The sequence below is a fragment of the Cuculus canorus genome, chromosome 4 (genome assembly GCF_017976375.1).
Source record: "Cuculus canorus isolate bCucCan1 chromosome 4, bCucCan1.pri, whole genome shotgun sequence".
NCBI classification, from domain to species: domain Eukaryota; kingdom Metazoa; phylum Chordata; class Aves; order Cuculiformes; family Cuculidae; genus Cuculus; species Cuculus canorus.
In genome coordinates this window covers 42,047,843-42,055,348 of record NC_071404.1, presented here as the reverse complement: position 1 = coordinate 42,055,348, position 7,506 = coordinate 42,047,843, and positions in this window count along the sequence as shown.

Below are 7,506 nucleotides of genomic sequence, written 5' to 3'. Positions count from 1 at the left end.
TTGTTTGTTTGGGAAGTAAGGGTTTGCTCGTATTTTTCATGTTGGTAGTATCCTCCTGATTTGAGTCAAAAACAAATGGAGCAGACCAAATTACTAAAGCACCCAAGCATATTCTCAGCTTTGCAACACTGAAACATTTGTTTATTCTGTAGGGCTTTGGGAAGGCAGCCCAAAGGCATTGTGAGTTTGAAAATGACCATAAAGCATAAAACAGGTGGGGTTGCCTGATCTGTCCCTGTAGTAGCTCTTAATGCGCCACTGCTGCATCATTGGGGCATTTTTGTAAAATACGTGCATGCCAAGAAAAATAGAAGTACTGCAGACTGTATGTCAATGAGATGACAACGTAGCTACTCGTTGTAGGTGACAAAACCAAATTCATCTTCTCTGATTAAGTGAAATGGGATGTACTTTAATTTCTTGTGGTTAGATGACAATGGAACACATAACCACGTGTCAGAATTATTGGCTACCAGAAACATTATTCAGATTGTTACATCTTCTTTATTCTTCTACATCTTCATTCTTTTCAGACTTTCTGTATACAGATCATAAGTCTTGAATGCTGCAACCATGAACACATTAAAATAACCCTAAGATAAATGCCCATGGGCTTGTAGCAGTCATTTAGAAATATGACCTTTTTTTTTTTAAATAAAAAATATTCTTTAAAGAAAACCATTCTTTGATATCACTTCAAATGTAACAACTGAACCATAAAGAGAGAAAAATAATTTAAGAAAGCAAACCATTTTGGAAGCTATCTGAGGGAAATCAACATAAATCTGAACTGATAAAGTTCTTAATGTGGTTTTGGTACCTCCATTGAACAAGACTGCTCAACTGTGTGTCATATATTATTTATTACTTGTAATTACTGTTAGTTTCTGATCACAGAAACTTTACTTACTGGAGCAGAAAGTTTAGATTTATAGACCTACCATCAGTATAAAGTCACAAATGTAGACTGAAATAAAGGAGTGTGCGTGGTGTGTTATTCATGTGGTACAGGTACACCTTCAATGCAGTAGGGTTTTAAAGCAACCTTTAAACAGTGTTCTTGAATTTTTCATGATTGCACGTTGACATATTTCACAGCATTGGTTGGTGCTTTGTAGACATGGTGCAATGTCAAGGAGTACTCAGGTATGAAAAAATATGCACAGCTTTTTGTGGAAAATATGTGTTATTCCTCATTTCTTTCCCCATCTCCCCATGTCTTTTCAGTGTTGTGCTGTCAGTGAAAAAGCAGCATTTTTTTTTTTAATGTGATAGAGTGGAGTTGCCTTAAATCAGCAAAAGTCTTCCACTGGCCTGTCAAGTGCCATAAAGATGGGACTGAAAGCACAAAGGCTGAACAGTCACCTTGCCTCACTGCACTCTGCGAATAGCTAACGAGGATGCTTCTTTGCTGTACTTGGTGAGTGTGAACACTTCTGCAGAAGGCGAAACTATGTTATTTCTACAGCTTTTATACTGGAAGAGAAATCATATTTTTCAAACTTCTGAGAGTGTCTGAGTATAAATTACCTGGAATATATTTCTGAAATAAGCACTTTCCACGGGGGTTAAAAACACTATTCAACTTAAAATCTAAAATGACAGAGTGAAAACTTAAGCATACTGGCTAGGTGTGGCAGAGTTGATGGTATGTAAAAGAGTCATGGAAAAATGAAAGTCTTTTTCAGAAACAGACTGCAGATTGAGGAACCAACCATCTGAAGACAAGTAACCCTTGTGTAAGCATAGAAAAGACAAAACTACCTTGCTGAGACTTTGTACGGTATTTTAAGTCCCAGCTGGTGACTGTAGGCCAAGATCAAACATGGAACATGAACCTCAAAACACAGTTGCCCCTCCATGTACAAGAAATATTTTTCCCTATGAAAGCAGCTCTAGGTCAGGCAGAGAAAGTGCACAGCTGCCTCATATGCAAACCACCTTTCACATTGCCCTTCAACGATGCATAGAAAACCTGTTGCAGATTGCCCAGTGTTATGCAGGAGAATCATTGGCAAAACTGGACTTCTTTGAGAGATGTTTTATGTCTTAAACAAGAAAAATCACAATGGCTTCTTGCCTAGGACTGCTGGTATTATCCACTCCTCAGCTTCTTGACCAAGAGCAGAGATCACATAGAAGTTGTGTGAATCTGCTGTGTAGATGTGGAGCTGCTGTTGCAGCAAATCTCAGAGAAATGTTGCACGGTTGGCTGAAAAATTAAACTATATGTAATAAGACTGCAGAAGTGGAATGAAGAGATTGTTGCTGCATTGTAGGGCCACATTAGAAGCTGGGAAAGATGATGAGAAGAGCATCTTTTTCTGGTTTTAAGGCAGTCAAGTATGTAGTCTTAACCATCAACAGACAAGACACTTGATGGGTGACTCTACATTTCAAAAATCATAAGAATTTCAGGCACAGCAGGACTCAAAAGTGAAAACTTTAAACAATCAATTGTAAAAGCAAAAAATGTGAGAGTTTCAGACACAGTAAAAATTGAGGGGCCTAGGCAAGGTTTCCTGCTTCCTGCTGAGTACAGCTTTAATGAGTCAAGAGCAGGGAATGACAGGTATTGTGGTGAATTCAGGAGAGGACGCTCAGTGTTTAAATTAAAATTTATTCTGAGGGGGAAGGTTCTGGCTGAGGCAAGAGGCTCTTGCCCACCTGGCAACCATGTGTGGGCAGGACCTGCCATCTGTGGGAGTGAACATGTGTTGCAGGTTTCTTGTAACTGCCGAGTGATTTACTACTTCTTGCTCCATTGAAAATGTGAGATCTGCTTTTGGTTTGGCTGTGACACGGGATTTTAATAATTCAAGTGGTAAACTTGTCAGTGTGTAATATGATCCTTTCAGTCAAAATATCTGCTTGATTTTATTTAGCTGGGACTTTTAAAGGCTGCTCTTGTTAATATGCGCTTGTATTGTAACAGCCCTTTTGTACTCCGAGGTGATGGATTGAGGTAGCTGATTCCCCTTTGCTTGCGTTATGGATATACTTCTCTGATCTCCCCTTACTAATTTCCTCTCTAAATTAAGCATTTCTAATCCTTTTCAGTTAGAAAGCTCCTGATGTCAGTGAATAATATATTCTTTGTCTCTTGGGCTTTTCTGGTTTTGCTGCATTTCGCAGGCATTGGTTAATGTCTGGAAGTAGATTGCTAAATCCTTGCTTGTGACTAGCTCAGGGGGAGATAGCTTGTCTCCTTTGCCAAAGTCCCCATGGTTTACCTACAGATCTTACCAGCTACTTTGCTTTAAGCCATAAGGTGGTAAAAGAGACAGTTGCAAATATGAGGCAAACAAAACTCCCTTGTCTTGCTTACCAGGTTTGAAGGATTGTACCCCAGAAATGAATCATGTAACACAATTCAAAATCACGTACCCTTCACCAGGATTTCTGGCTATCATTCAGCCCTGGTAGAGTTACAGTACAGTAGCTCTAACAGAGCCACTGATCATTCAGCCCTGGTGGAGTTACTCTACAGTAGCTCTAACAGAGCCACTGTGAGTCTGAAAAGCCTAGAAATTTCCATAGCATACATGCACGGAGAGTGAGCACCATACTTCTGGAAAATGTTTGGTTTATTGTGCACAAGTTGCACAGAGTTTTCACTCAGGCAATGTATCCTGAAGGCTTTGTTTTTACTGCACATATGCAACACAGCAGGTATTCATATTTTCCATCTGGGAATTCCTTGAAAGAATTAGAGTGGCTTTGACTTTCTTTTTCTAAATAGGTAGCCTGTTTCCTCCATTTTTGAGCCTTAATGATCCAAAAGGAACTTCAGCAATCATAATTAGCAGATGAAAACAAGTAGGGAGACTGCAAGCAAATGCAAACCTCTCTAGCGTGCATAAGGCACTTTCAGTAGGATTATCTTCCCTGACAAAGTGGCCAAAGCTGAAGTGACTAAGACACTGTAAAATCAGAAGTGAAAAAAGGCAGCTCTAGTATTTGTTTCTGGGTAACAGGAGAAGATCTATTTTACACCTTCACCCATAGTTCACCTCAAGCAAAACTGAAGTGCCTTGTCTCTGCTACTAATACAGAAAAAACATAATTTTTTTTGTTAGAAAATTCAGTGGAAATTTTGCTTTGTATAATTAATATTTTAGCACTGTTGGAACTGGCCAGATGTTTAATAGCTTCAGAGTTCAGCTTCTTCTCTTTTTTTATATATATATATAGTCAATAGGAACTGAACAAATGTTATCGCAACATTTAATCTTTTGCTCCTGTACAATTACAGTGTCTCAACAATGTGTCAGCTCCATTCTTCCCCCTTCCATGCCATCTTCACAGCAGTTAATAAGAATGTGTTGTTATTCTCTGATTTCCTAATTCTAACAGAATGGCTATATGCATCTGAGCAAATGTTTTCTATTCAGGCTCAGATCTTGGCAGCACAGTTTTAGTTTTTTGCAGTACGTGGTGGCAGATCTTTCTGAAATCTCTGCCAGGCCTGGAACTGAGATACATGTGCTTTCCCCCAGCCCTTTTAAGCAGCATTAAGTGGGTCATGACCAATGAAAGTGTGAATTTTGAAAAATTTTAGGTCATATTTCTGGTATTAAACATTTGTAATTAGCAAAACTTATTTAATTTTTTCCATAAATATCCCTTAAAATTAATTTAATTTTTCCTTCCTTCCTTCCTTCCTTCCTTCCTTCCTTCCTTCCTTCCTTCCTTCCTTCCTTCCTTCCTTCCTTCCCTCCTTCCTTCCCTCCTTCCCTCCTTCCTTCCCTCCTTCCCTCCTTCCTTCCTTCCTTCCTTCCTTCCCTCCTTCCTCTGATGTCAGATTACATTATAATTCTCTGATTATTCTCATGTTCTTCAGATAGTTTATATCTGTTCCTCCTCTTCTTAGATTTAGATTTCTTATTTTCTCTTTCTCTTTGCTAAGCCAGTCTCCAGATAATCTTTTCTCTTTTTCATTCCCAGGCAGAATATTTTAATGACCTCCTTCATCTACACAAATTTCCATTTAACTTCATTTCTAAGAGGCACCTGGAATCTGTGACCCATGGCTGCCATGGTATCATAGGGAATCTATCATTTTTTTAAGACTACATCAGAATAAAATAAAAGTTACATTTCTTTCTTTACTCTTTATTCCTCTCCAAAATCATTAATATTTATCTTGTTTCGTCTGACCAAGGCTTACGAAATTAATGTCAACCTGATGAAATATAACATGAAAGATCATTTAGTAATTTTAGTTTGCAGAAACTTGCTGGCGATGTCTTTTGCCTCAGTTTTTGAACAAATGAAAACAAACTACTGAAGAAATTTCAGGGCCCTGCCATGCAATTTTTTTTGCACTAGATGTCACTGTTACACTTCTTGAAGTACGGTGGCCGTATTTTATTGCAATACGCCCTCATGGTCTAAGACTTTTAAAAGTCTGTTATTTATGAGAGAGTGCAACCAGGAGAGTATTTTGTTTTGGTTTGTGTCTAAGCCTTTTCTTCTCTGTATAGAAAAGAAACCATTAATATATAAGCAGATGGACACTCATACTTGGCTTTGTCTTTGATTAATCTTGTATTTGAAGGTGTAGAAAACCGGTAGATCTCAATCCTGCGTGAACATTGCTCCCACACTATCTGAGAAACGGTATTAGATTTATATGATATGCAGTAACTGATGAGACTGATTTGTCTTAAGGTTGAAGATTTGTTCTGAGAAAGAAAAAATTTCAAGGGCATAAACAGATCTCTTTGGCTGATGCGTGCACTCTTAGAGTTTTCCCCAAATGAGTCACATGCCAGAGTTATGACTGATACAAACACAGCTTCTGAGGCTTACCTGCTTCTCTAGTGTAGCTTTTCCCCTTTTCCACTCACACTTGACACCACAGCAAAATGTTCATCCCTCAGAAGTTCAAACAGATTTATTTGCCTCTGATATAATCCTCAGTCTTCGTGTGTTTTCCAATTGTTTCTCCTCCAGCCAGAGGTGTATTTTTTTTGGTTTCTACCCCTTGATCTTTCCAGGCATTCATCTGCTCATATGGCCTCCATCATCCACCACTGCTTAGTATTTATAATCGATACAAAGAGCCTCCTCTCTTCTTTTGTTCCAGCCTATTAGATAAGTAGTTCAAATGTTATATCAATTTTAGGTAAGTGTGCTGAACCATCTCTGTACTTTTCAACACTCAGTCATCAATTAATTTTGCAATGCCAAGGGAGATAAGCCAGAGCTATCTAGATGCTGATCCCCTTGTTATAAAAAGCATATCGATCAAAATTATAGAAGGGATTATGCTTAATTATGCTTGATTTTCTTTAAATTGGAATTACTTTTACTGTTAAGGTTTCACAATACAGCCTTTTAAAAGCATTTTTCATCTTTCTGTGCAATGTACAGCAGAGTAACTACATTCCTAGCAAGAAAAAGACACTTCTCCCACAGGTATTATGCTATTGCAGCAATTATCCTGAACAATAATGGTCTGCAGAGAATTAAAAGCCACTTCTTCCCTATGCAGGTTCTGAGCTGCATGTCTGAATCTTTTAAAAAAGGCAAATCCTTCTAGGCAGACAGTTTATTACTCAGCCAGCTGAGTGCAATGGCCAGAGCCAGAGGGCAAACTGTCACTTGACTAGGTCACTTATTTTCCTCTTCACCTTATACAGTGTTTACAGAATGAGCAGGATTTTTAAGATGGTTCACAAATTTCCTAGCTTATTTGGTATGTAGGAGATTTTGATGTAAGCAAGTCCAGGAGTGTTGAAATCCATAATTAACTTCACTAAGTTTGTAATTCCAATATTCTTCTGCAGAGAGGAAACCATTTTTGTCAGTGGCTTTACCTTTGTGTTCAGACATTTGATTTTCTCTCTTAACAATTTTGATTTTAGAGACTGCTAAATCCATACCAATTTCGAAAATGGTGTAAAGTTATGCAGATTTAAAGATGTGTTTCGCCCCCAAATATCATACAAACTACATATCTGTCTTGCCCCATCTCTACTGAGGCAAATGAGTTGGCCATCACTGGTAGTTGTCCATGCTGCTGTAGGCTGCACATGTTCCTGTGTATGTTTATTCTTTTCTTAAGCTCAGATATCAGATTGCTCAAACAACAAGAAACTGAGTTGTTCAGTAATCTTCGTGATATTGAAAACAGACTGAAGGTGATGGCAAAAATAAACAGAGCAGCTGAAAATTGCTGATGAAGGGAAGTACATGTATTGCATGTTAAAGTAAAATTATTTCTGGATTGTGGTACACACCTCTCTGCCTCACAACATGTAAAATACAGAATATAAGTTACCAAAGAATTGGAATTCCTCTGTAGGATGAGATAATAGTATCTTTCTGTCAGCATTCAGTATACTTACAAAGTAATACTGCTTTTACATAATGTTTAAAATAAGTCTTATGTAGCTATTTGGAAAAATGATGCTTGCTTGAGCCAGATGCTGGCTAAACTAAATACATAAAAATGTAGCTAAATGTATAATACATATATTTTTGCCTTCAGGTAAATTT